Consider the following 13,671-nt stretch of genomic DNA (forward strand, 5'->3'; position numbering starts at 1 on the left):
AAAGTTAATATTGAACACCAGCGGTCAGCAACCCGACACCCACGGGTGGTGTGTGGCCCGTGACTTTCCCTTGTGGCCCGCGGGTCTGCGCGTTACTAATAATTGGCCAAGTGCAAGTCAAACCTGCACCTGCAGGGGTTCGTACAACCAAAATTTTCATTTTTTTTTTAATTTCTAGTATTTAATATTGCAGCAGCCATTAAAATACATACATCGTGTAAATTTGAACTGTCTACCTCTGACGGTTCAAAAGTTAGTTGGATAAATATTGAATAGCAGTTTGTTGTATGGGGACCCCTTTTTGTTTTCAACTTTTTTTTTATTTTTAGTATTTATTGTTATAGCGGCATGCATACATCCTCTGTAAGAATTTCAAATGTCTATCTATTACGGTTCCAGAGATAGAGCTCTGTGACACACAGACAGACGGACAGACAGTGAAGTCTCAGTAATAGGGTTCCATTTTTATCCTTTAGGTACGGAACCCTGCGCTGTGCTCTTTTTCCAGACACGCCAATGGGAAGTAACTTCAATAACGGTTTTTAAAGAAACTTTCTTTACTTATAGTACCCTAATGGGGTTGATTGTTAAGTTGCTAAAATGCTGAAACAGGTGTGTAAACAGAAAGGCATAATGTATACACCCTTTTATAGCCGTCGTAAGGGTCGATCTAAAAAAAAGAGTGACTCAGATGCTTCATTCAGTCTAATGATAATTTCTCATAGTGGTTGCTTCCAAATTAACGGATTATAAAATAAAGTTCCAACCCCTATTTAACGACCTCAAGGGTTGATTTTCAAAAAATGGAAAAATAAGTGATATATTATTTACAACCAGAGAGCAAAATACCAATTTTCATGGACTTTGTTTCAAAATCTGCGGACTTCCCAACAGACTTTCAACCCCTATTTTACACTCTTAAGGGTTGATTTTCCAAAAACGGTACAATAAGTGTTCTATTATTTTCAATCAGAAAGCTGAATACCAATTTTCATAGACTTTGTTTCAGAATCTGCGATCTTCCCAACAAACTTTCAATCCCTATTTTACCCTCTTAAGGGTAGATTTTCCATAAATGGTGTTGAAAAAGTTATATTATTTCCAACAGGAAAGCCAAATGCAAGTTTTTTATAGTCCTTGCTTCCGAATTAACGGAGTTTGAAATAAAATTCCAACCCCCATTTAACGACCTTAAGGGATGATTTTCCAAAAACAATGAAATAGGTGATTAATTATTTTCTATCGAAAACCCAAATACCTATTTTCGTACAGTTTACATCAAAACTGGAGGACTTTCATATAAACTTACAGCCCTTTTTTAACCTACATAAGGGTTGATTTTCCAAAAACGGTAGAATTAAAGTTCCACTATATCTAACCAGTAAGGCAATGACTAACTTTCGTAGTGCTGGCCTTCAAATTGGCAAATTTTAAAATAAATTGTCAACCCCTATTTTACCAACTTAAGGGATTTTACAAAAATGATGATATAGGGGTTTAATTATTTTCTATCGAAAACCCAAATACCAATTTTTGTACAGTTTACATCAAAACTGGGGGACTCTCATACAAACTTACAACCCTTATTTAACCCATATAAGGGTTGATTTTCCAAAAATCGTAGAGTTAAACTTCCACTATATCTAACCAGTGAGGCAATGGCTATCACTCATAGTGCTGGCTTTCAAATTGCCAAATTTTAAAATAAGCTGTCAACCCTTATTTTACCAACTTAAGGGTTATTTTCCAAAAATGGTGAAATAGGTGATTAATTATTTTTTATCCATAACCCAAATACCGATTTTCATAGAGTTTACATCAAAACTGGGGGAATTCCATACAAACTTACAACCCTTATTTAACCCACATAGGGGTTGATTTTCCAAAAACGGTAGAACTAAAGTTCTATTATATCTAACCAGTAAAGCAATGGCTAACTTTCATAGTGCTGACTTCCAAAATGGCAAAATTTAAAATAAGCGGTCAACCCCTATTTAACCACCTTTAGGGTTGATTTTGGAAAAACCCTTAGATTAGATTTTTATTACTTTAAATCAGAAAGCTAAATACCAATTTTCATCCAGAATGCTTTAAAACTGACGGACTTTCATACTAACTTTCAACCCTCTTTTAACCCCCTTAACGGTGGAATATCAAAAAATTCGTTCTTAGTGCGCATCTACATCATAAAATGAAGCTATATTTTAAATTTCATGATTGTAGCTTCAGTAGTTTAGTCAAAACCTTAATTAATACGTTTTGAACGTGAGTATCTTTTCGCTTTTATATATATAGATGTTTTAGAATCCATACTGCATATGAACAATTCAAAAAAATTAACTTAACGGTAAACTACATTAAGTGATCTGTGGACCTGTAATTTTAGGTTGGAAGTTAGAACTTTAACTAATAGATAACTTTGACTTATATGAGAAAAAAAAGTACGTAGAAAAGCCTCTATTGAAAGTGTATCTATATATCTTGTAAGCAATAGATCTGATCAACTTTGAGTTAAGCAACCATGTTAGTGGTCAATTTATCGGCTACGAATGTGGTATTTGTCTATCAATCACAATACAAGTCATAGTTTTAGACTGTGAGTACACGACGTCTTCAGACATTTTTGAATAAATTAGCTAGTGAGTAACCAAATAGGTACCTAGTTTTTTTTATAGACTCAGTACTGTAGAAAATGGTAACACACCGTGGCAAAAAGTGAAATGTACGAGATTTATCTACAGAGTAACTTCACATAACTGTACACACACTCATCGTGAATGGCGACACAGTTATTGTATCACAATATCAAGTGCACAATGCAAGCGACGCGCAACGTAACCGGGCCACGGCTGAACAAAGGATGCACCTGTTTAAACGTGAAGTTATAAGTCAAGTGTAACTTACTGATAATAATTTTGACTTATATGACAAGAATACGATGCACTTATGATGCTCACCAAAAGAGAAATAAACGAATAAATTAATTAAAATCTCTCGAATACGGTACTTAAAAGAACAAATTATATTTGTAGACCAGAGCCCTCATTTGAAAATATAAAGCAACGAAAATAAGGTATAAAGTTTTGAACAAAACAGTCCACAGAAATTCAATGAATGAATATTACACATGACCTATTTATGCGAGTTTATAAGATTTGTCTGTTTCAACTAGAAAGTTTGACAAATTTTATAGATAAAATAAGTAAATAATCACCTAGGCCGTTTTAACGCTGTACGATTGAAAATACATAATTCAAACGTATCCTAAAGTATAAAGCCCCATAACTGATAACAATTTAATTTCTACGAGTATATTTAACTTATCACAACTAAAATAAATCATTATCTGTTTATCGAAACTTTGTACAACAATCAAATGGTAATTAAGCGTACACTTTACAATTAATTAGAGCGATTAACCATTAGAGCGGATAGCCGAGTACATTTAGAACTAAACAAATCTATACCAAACAAATTCGGGCATTTACCGAACAAAGGAATAATTTGCCGTACATAGCTGCAGGTAATAAATTTTGTCTAGAAGAGAAATGGAAAATTATTTATTGCGGCCACAAATCTTTGGGCAACCATAGGAATAGCTCAACGATGAAAACAATGATCCATTCTGGAGTTATTGACCAGCAATATACACTTCATGCAAAGCTGCATCACAAATTGAAGTTGACAACAAGTCTATCGTAAAATTTATTATTCGCTTTTAGCAATAGTAATAATTACAATAGAGTCAACCATCTCGTTATCAATACATAAGTGTTCAAATTTTGGACACGGGTCTCCTCATAAAAAGTTAGGCCACCGCGCTAACTTAGCTAGCGTATTGGTAAACTTTAAACATACTTTTGAGAACTTGTTCTAATAGAACTCTCAGTCTTGTTAGCTTTTTAACGATCTAATAGCAATGTATTTACAACTAATTATCATATAATATTATATTGTTATTTTTTTATTATTCATGAGCAGTAAATACGCACCGCATGCAGCTATGCAACACAAATTGAAATTTAGAAGACTTACTACACGTATTAAAACTTCGCATACTAATAAAATACGCTAAACACAATTTTTTTTACTCAAAATATAGTACAAAATCTTCCCGTAAAAATCTCATCAAATCAAATCTTTCACCGATTTAAATATACGCCAAAACAAACAGGTGTTTTCCTTAAGTTCGGAAACATATTACCCAACTTTTATAACTCGTGTTCTTTCTACAATTTTAACAACTATTAACCGTAACAAACAAACTATAGGTATTGCAGACCTCCACTTCAGTTATGGCTTGCAGCCAAGAAGCAGCTGTAACTAAGTCAACCCGCCAACGCCTAAGTGTCGGCGGCACCTACTTCTGTGCACTTCTAAACGACCACACCTAGGCGTGTTTAGTGTTAATCGACTAAGTTAATGCCCACCACTAACTATTTTGAACTTAACTATTGCGATATTATTTTGTAATTGCATATTTTTTATAAACGCACTGATTTTGAGTTTCTTTTTAATTGAATTGAGCTGTCGTACCGTGAGGAATTAAAAAAAATACATGCTCATGCCTTTTAATATATTTTTAAAATGAAATGAAAGATCGCTTAAAAGTTAATTGGACAAAGTTCCAACGATTTATATGTGACAACAAAATTATTACAACACATTTAAATATTTGTGATAGAATTAGAAAATGCATTGTTATCTTCGTATGAACATATGTCACTACCCATAATCTAAATATATATAACTCAAAGGTGACTGACTGACGTAGTGATCTATCAACGCACAGCCCAAACCACGGATCGGGCTGAAATTTGGCATGCAGGTAGATGTTATGACGTAGGCATCCGCTAATAAAGGATTTTGATCAATTCTCCCCCCAAGGGGATAAAATTGGGGGTGAAAATATTACTTCGTAACGCGAGCGAAGCCGCAGGCAAAAGCTCGTGAAATACATTTTTTCATTATGTACCTATTGATATCAATAATTGACATTAAAACCTGTAAAAAAAATATTTGTGTATAAGATTATATACTGAAAATAAAATGTATTTAATTCTGTCCTGCATTTTCACGATATGCCAACACGTCAGTCAGCTCTATCTCTTAACGCGGGCTTTATACGAGTCTCCAAACAATAACTCGCTAAGCCGTTAAGTCGGCTCTAACCTGATCATTGAATAATGCTGTGTGTTTCGCTTAGATAACAATTATTTAATACTGTCAATGCATTTATACAAGTAAGCTAAGTGAGAGTTCATAATCGTCATGCAATTACTATTTCCTGTGCTTTCAGATTGAGAAGGGTTGTACTCATAGTCCCAAACACTGATCAAATGTGAACTAACACACTTTTATAAATATGAAGAGATTTTAAGTACTTATGTAGATTCTATTAAAATGTTTATCATTAAGGTACGACAACGATTATTTTACGTTCATAAACCTACACTATGATTTCCTATACTCATAATGTAGATATTTGTTAGATCGCAATACTTTGCTTCTCTGTGTCGCATGCTAGCTCCTCGCCACACGGATCTTTAAATAATAAAGTGATAAATAATTTCAAATGGTAAAATAATTTCGTAAAATGTGACATATACAGGGTGAATTTTTCAAACGGGCCTTCAGGGCCAAATCCGAAACTATAGGGATTAGCGAAAAATGCTGAAAGGAGTTACGAGGCCGATTTTGATAAATACTGTATATTTGTGTAATACCTATAAACTGAATATCCTACATAGGGGAGACATACTTACCATCGCTAAAATACTCGTATGAAAGTTAGTTTCGTTGTTATAAACATTTATTGAATTTATTAAATAAATTTTTGAATTACGAACGTTGCTCATACAATCAATGTAAACTATTCCACATCAGCTCAATAAACCAGCATGTCAATCAACTGAAACTAATAACGCGGAGACAGCATTAACGACTTAGCCACAACAATAACTTGTCGCTTCAAAGTCGCTGTAACCAGCACGTTGAATAATGTTTGTTTCTGATTGCGATTAATTCAATACTTGTCAATGCATAAAGCGAGGTCAACAACTTATGACAGGGTAAAACATGTCATCGTGAAGCGTATAATTTATGTAAAGAGTAACATGTGACGTCATTAAAACGTTGTTCTAAATATGTATGAGTTTGTAAAACAATCACAATTAATTATACTTTAGCCGTGTGTTTTTGACAAATTTCATTTAAGAATCCCTTATACTGACAATTAATTTTTACGTTTACAGTTTAAAGGGCTGCGTGTGAGTATTAAAAATATAACGATGTACCAAACTTAACATCAAACCTGTTAGCTAATTCGTTTAAATGGAGGAATCTCGTTTTCTAGTTTCTGATTATTCAAAATTGGTCACAAATTGCTATAAGTAAAATCTAAAAACATTTTGGAGACTGATGCATAAACAGATTTTATATATATTTCGCCCTCGTAAACAAAAAAAAGGCAAGTATTAAAAATAATTATTTAAGTAACTAATAATAAAATGGCAGTGATAACCTTTTTTTTTTGTTTACTAGGGGGAAACTTTCAAAAGGTACCCGGTGCCGTGGGAGCGACGCAGGGTTATGTGGGATTCTTACCGCACTAAAACCCCCTGGTGGTCGCCCTCGGCGCTGCGTTGAGGGCTCCGGGATCTCCAAAGGAACGCAACCAGAGTCGGGCTCCGCCCAGGTAAGCTTGACGCTCGCCACACGTCGTCTGGCGACACGGTATGCGACCATACATACCGCCGTCCTTCCCGGGGCCGCTGGCTAGGCGGTTCGAGCTCCCCCCTTGCCACCCGCAACCCCGGAAGCCCCCTTATAGTCGCCGCTTACGACAGGCAGGGGATACCGTAGTCCTATTCTGGTCCCGAAACTACAGGGACAGGCAGTGATAGCCTAATGGTTAAGAAACTCGGCCTCTCGATCGAGGGGTCCGAGGTTCAAATCCTAGGCACGCACCTCTGATTTTTCAACGTTATGTGCGTATTAGAAAGGTATGTGAAGTCTACGAATACGCACTTGGCCAGCGCTGTGGACTATGGCCTAATCCTTCTCATTCTGAAAGGAGACCCGTGCCCAGCAGTGGGACAATAATGGGTTGATGATGATAATTAAATGAAAATATATTTTATCAAACCGCGGGACTTATTGAAGGGTATTTTATCCCCAAATAATAAGAAAAGTAAATACAAAGTTCGCTACGAATTTCTCTAGTCCTATTTTATCCCTTAAATTATGTCTACAAAGTTTCTACAATTTAGCCGATGTGGGCAATACAATGAAACGGATTTACGACTAAAGGCATTAGTAGAGTCTACAAACTGAGTTAGTAAAACAAACACTAACGAAATAAAAGTTTATCTTGGATCATTCATCCAATCGCAGTTGGTTTAAGTCCAAAAGATATACGATTTCCTTTTCGGTATTACTCGTACAAATATCAGACGAACTTGATATTGCAATGTCACAGTATTCACAAATAAAATAAACGAATTTTTTTATATATAGTTTAACCTAACGATTAGGCAGACGTGCTACCTGATGGAAAGTAGCCAACGCCGCCTTTGGACATTTGCAACACCAGAGTAGTCGCCAATGCATCGCCGGCTTTGTATGAGAGCTCTTTTTGCACCTTTTTTGAAGAGCCCCATGTCATAGCGCTCCGGGAATAAAACAAAACATTAAATGTTCAATATGTTGTTAAAAATTAAAAAAAAATGTATTGTTGACAAAATAAATTACTTGCTAAGGTAATAATATGTTTGTAGTTTTTGAGAAAGAAGAAATAAAGAACAAGTAGATAATTCTCACTATTTTGTAAGCAAGGAAATAAAATAAATAGACAGGATAAAAAAAAAATAATCCCTGAACCTTTTTAAAATATTTTTAACAGAAATAAACTTCCAAACAAATATTACACAGCTTTTAAGTATCTCGCTATCTCATATTCATAATTTACTGGTGTAGCTTATAAATATATGTATAGGCATGTTAGTTGGCACCCATACAACGACGTTCCGACAATAAGCATTGTAATAAATGTGATCATTTCATTGATGGATGTTTTTTAAACAATGTGTTAGGGATTCAGCTTTCTGGCTCGTATAACGCATACATGATAAATTGTTTGGTTTGTATAACCTGATCTAGATAAATTAATTAAATAACATATTGTTTTTTATACGGATGAATATAAACTACATATTTACTTACACCTGTTAATAAAATACAATTTACTAATTTTATCTCCGAAACATCGAAATTTAACAATTCTGCCCACTAGAAATTATCAAATGCGTTTTTGGAGCCAAAAATTGGATTGATTGAATAAATAACAAATGATACAAATACGATAAAGGTCCCTCTATATCGTATTTTCAGTTATATATGCCGCTTTATTATATTTTAAGTATATTTAGGTCAAATCAAATCAAAATATTTTTTCGAAGAAATTCTTCACTGTGTTCTTAGAAAGTCAACCTATCACTTGCAATGTGCTTATAGAACAGAAGCGGCGAAACAAACTTCATAATATAATTAAAACGTAGCGAACTCCATAACATAAAGATCTTAACTCACTTTGTTCTAAATACATTTCAGAGAGCTGACGTTCAACCTCTAGCAACTATAAATGAACAAAAAGTACAAAACGATCTAATATTATTACAATGGAATGGAACAAAGAAGTGAAGCTGTTCTTCAGAGAGTTATTCTCGCGCCTGATTGAAGAAAGAAAAACAGTGGGTAAAGGTGCAGATATCTAACTTTTAATGTTTATAATGAATTAGTTTAAGTTTATGTATAGAGTTATAGAGTGGATTGCGGAATTACTTATTATAGTAAGTTATTTGCTTTATATTATTGAATAGTGTGTTGTTCTCAATGAAGGCTTTGTGGCATTTACTTTATTTACTGTATATATTTTTCAGAGTGAGTATTCAAATCTAAGATAGTAAGCTGTCCACTTGATGTTAAATGGTCAGTGGCATCCATAGACATCTATAATTTCCATGTATAATAGGGATTTTTATTGAAGCCGATCACAGATGCATTGTCACTCCTAAACTTAAAGATGGTCGGTGGTATATAAATCAGCCGGCACCAGCCGCCCGCCGAAACACAAGAATTGTTTCTCGCTTGAAATGCATAAAATGTCGCAATCCGTTTCTTCAAAAGGTTCCTAATCTCTTCTTCTTTTGAAGTAGATAAAGTATAATCTATTAAAATACGATATCATTAATATTAATTGCTATTATGATTATATAGCTATTGAGTACCGATGTACTCCATAGCTCATCGTAAGTATATCGATATATAAATGACAATAGTTAATTGCAGGTTGGCATTCCAGATTATTATCAAAGTTAATGATAGTCCATTTACTATAAACGTTGTTAGTTATATTATTATATGTTATTAGTATAAACGATTGACATTTATATTTATTTAATTTACTATTACTGATGGGCGCAATGGAACAGGACGCACTGGAAACAAAGGTGAAAAATAATAACATAATAATTACACACTGAAACAAAAATACATAGTTTTATAATAATATATTCAGATAAGTTATACCGATATTATGATTCATGATAAGATCAGGTTCGCCCGAATTGAAGCTAAGACTGTTCGTACGAATAAGAAGTTCCGTGCCATGCGTGGTAGCATTTTACGCAAGTGTAATATTTCCAGGCTATCTGAATATACTTTATAAAATATGTTTTAATGTTCATTAAACTAATTCATCCACATGTAAACATATTTAACACGATAACTTGAAAAGTTATTGGCCTGAATTTTATGTGATTCACAAATTGTAACACATATTAAATTTGAGCCAAATTTTCTTTATTTCTTCATCATAATTATTATCTCACGATAATTATAGCGGTAGGACGGGATATTAGATATGATAAAGTATTTACGAACAGTTTTTAGTCTCCTCAACCGTATATTAATTTGAGGTCAAAAATCTACTTGAGTATACTAAATCAAACATAAACAGCTGATATTATTATAGTTTATTAATATTGAATATTAATTATCACTTTAGCCGTTTTGTCTTTATGATATTCACATATACATATTACTATGACAAATGCACAGAGACACAATAACAAGCTATCAATTTCTATAAAAAAAAACATGTTTAATGTATGTACATACGTGTTATTATCAATAAAAAATATTTATACTTTTGATCTTCACTTTACAAAACAAAAGAATACTTCCTGCATTCAGGATGCGCATGTTCAAAATTAAAATTACACAATTTATTTCAGTGAATGAGAATGTTAAAAATTTCATACTGTCACTTTATTCAAGTCATTACTCACCTCCGCTTTATAACGAAGCATGTAAGTAGGTTACCGTGTGCACTATTCAGCCACTGCCTTCTAATGTCACTTAATACTTTACTAGCATAATTTACAGGAACAACTACATATTACTATTAACTATAACTCACTACACTATTTACAATTAAGTTTTTACACCGGAAAAAGTTCTCGTGTTTTTCGCGCGTCGCATCTACACGTGGAGCGTCTACGGACGGCATAGACGACCGCTTCGTCGTAGCGTTCGCGTAGCACTGAATGTCATTCGACCACTTTTGTACTATTAGTAGGCATTCCGTACTTGAGACTTCTTTGTACCACGTGATGAACGACTACTTAAACTTTATTAGACAACCCTACCAGTTTTACTATGTACTTGTACCTACCGATACCTATACCACATCTTGGATAAATAAATTAAATCCTGTTTGCATTTCTCCGTCGCCTACATTGAATAAACTGGTTGGATATTGCATGGAGACTTTGCTCAGTAAATATTGTCAAATATACGCTAGGATAAGCTTGTAATAACCGCTTGATAAAACAACATATTATGTTTGGTTCTCTTACACTTTTGGAAAAATATTCTTTAAATTCAAAATTTTAAGCAAGTAAAGGGATCCTTCACCTTTTTAAATTAAAGCTAATAACTTAAATTGATTGTAAATAAACGGCTATTTATATGATTTTATATTAATACAAAAAAAATATTGCTATTTTAAAACATATTTACGAATTAATATTACTGTACCGATAAGGTTCTAATAATATTGTGATTAATATAAATATAATTTTCCTATTTTTCCTTTAATGTTTACAATAAAAACGTTGAACAAAGTACTCAACAATTGATTAATATAACTTTTATCGGTTTATGAAGAGGTACTTCAACAGAAAGCGCGAGTTTGTCGTATTTATTGATTTGTCAATCAATCACGACAAAAACGAGTTCATTGCCAGCTTGTCTCACAAACAGCGTTAAAATAATAAGCTAAGTTTTTTTGATTTAATAATAAACAAATTCAATTTAAATGCTGTATGATACAAAAATATCATGCGTTGCGTATGCGTTGAGAGTGACTTTAGATTATGGTTACTAGCTCTTATAACTAGATTTTTCATTTTACTTCCTACGTGGCCTTTTTGATATAATGGGTGGTAAAGGTACAATAGTCTTATGTTCATAGGGTATAAACAAACAGCTGCTGTAAAGAAGAATGAGATGTCGCAGTAGCGTCACTGCAATTAAACCACATAGAACTTGAGGTTTTTGTATTAATTTCTACAACACGTAAATTTAACATTTATTAAGAAATTAGTTTTAATGTAACAACATCTTAACCCAGCTAAGCTGGGAGCTCAGCTAACTTAAAGTTAGGTGGCTAGGCTATAAGGTAGCAAGACTTTATTCTAATAAATAAGGAATCAGACTTTTCCGAGGCGTTCCAGCTTAGTCCTTAGGGGTAGCGGCGCATCTGATCCTATCTGGGGTTGATTACAGATGTCCATGGGCAGCAGTAGCCACTTACTATCAGGTGGACTGCATGTTCGTCTGCTACTATTATATTATAAAAAAAGGATATTATTTCGCTCGCTTACTCGCTAGACTTTTCCGTTGGTACAAGTGTCTCATATTTTTATTATTTAGATTGATAGAATTGTATGTCGCGTGACTGTTCGGGCATTCCACGAAGTCTTTGTTTGGTGTATTATTTATTCGCAATTATAAAATAAACTGATTATTTGTTCATTCATATTTTCTAGGTAACGTTTTTAATATTATTTATTAAATAAGTTACATTACAAACACTCGTAATCACAACATGCTATTAAAGTAATTAACAAGAAAGTATTTAATAAGAGGTTATGGGCTTAGGACATTAATGGTAAAATAATATTCAGTTCAATGGTGGTTAATATTTGAAATGTACGTTTCATCTATGACGTGATAGTACCTATTTATTGTTTTTGTCTATAAGTTAGAAATACTTTTACTTAAATTACTGATTAGTAATTTCTACCAATATATTTATACCAACTTCCTCAAGTTGAAACCCTTTTTTACAAAGCCTAAGTATATTCGTAACGGAAAAGTATTTAATATAACAAAAACAGCAGTCCACCGATGGTCAAGTCCGAAATAGAAGACTTCACATACCTTAGAGATTTTTTTAACTCAGTCATTATCTTAATCATTATCAAATTCTTTAATCGTTATAGCAAGTGACATTGAGTTTGTAAACGCATATAACTGTAACAAATCAAAAGTGCTTCTCTAAAATTCGAACCTCAAGCCTCTCGATTGTGAGACCATATTTCAACCACTAGTCTGTCACTACCTTTTTCAAAGCAAAATATTACCCATAAATATAGCAAGAAACATATTACCACAACTTAAATTATTATAATTTTCCTCAATTCCTATTCCAATTCAATTCGTGGTCACAGCCCACCTTTCGATTTTGTTATTTCCTTTTGATTGTATCGAGAATGAAACATGAAAATCGCATTTCTGTCGCCTACACGCAGCACAAACTGTTTTCATTTTCACGTGTCCCCTGTCACGCACACTCACTCTAATTAATATTATATTAGCAACAACACAATCGCTTGATAACGCGGCCAGCAGAATAACATGTTTCGTGGTGTACAATTGTGTTTTATAATACGTTAGACTAGAGTATAAGTTTGAAAAAATATATGTGACTTGCATTTAAAACCTGGGGTAAGAAAACAATTTTCAAACTGCAAGGCTGTTATTGAAAACCCTGTGTTATTACCCTTATTTAAGGTTGATAAAGACGTAGATTTATGTAGGGCGTTGAAGTTTCAGCTCAATCTAGGGATTAACTAAGCCTTAGTACCAATTTTAGACTTACAACAGACGTGTCGAGCGCTGTTTTTGTCTAATTTAAAGAGTACAAACAGCATTCCAACTTACTCAACAACGAAGTAGCACCTTAATCGTATTGGGGATTGATAGGTATCAATGGGTTGTCCCTGTAGTTCCGGGAATAGAATAGGGCTACGGAAGCGAAGGGAGGAGCGAAAACTGCTCCCCCAGGGCAGAGCTCGATCGGGGCATCGCGCTTGGAGGACTCCGGTTGGGTTTCGTCGGAGATCACGGAGTTCTCCAACAAGCGTTGAGGACGGCCAACGGGGGGGTTTTAGTGCGGTAAGAATCCCATTTTTGAAGTTTGACCTTTGAAGGTTTCCCCCTCGTTAGGAAAAAAAAAGGTATCAATGTCCAAGGTATCAAGATACCTATGTCCATGTGACAATGATCGCCTACTACCAGATGGACTGCAAGCTCATTTGGAAC

The 13,671-nt window shown here is 33.9% G+C and overlaps 1 protein-coding gene across 1 annotated transcript in view; it reads right to left on the reverse strand.

The window, feature by feature from the left end:
• Sol1 (CUB domain-containing protein Sol1) overlaps positions 1–10,589 on the reverse strand; it is a 423,482-nt gene extending 412,893 nt beyond the window's left edge. Inside the window, exon 1 of the mRNA XM_073093921.1 lies at positions 10,350–10,589. The gene's annotated coding sequence lies outside the window, so the exon portion shown is untranslated. The remainder of the gene's footprint in view (positions 1–10,349) is intronic.
• Between the last annotated feature and the right edge of the window lie 3,082 nt (positions 10,590–13,671).

Source organism: Epargyreus clarus, unplaced genomic scaffold (assembly GCF_041222505.1).
Source record: "Epargyreus clarus isolate Ecla_fem2 unplaced genomic scaffold, WU_Ecla_fem_2.2 ptg000005l, whole genome shotgun sequence".
Lineage (NCBI taxonomy): Eukaryota > Metazoa > Arthropoda > Insecta > Lepidoptera > Hesperiidae > Epargyreus > Epargyreus clarus.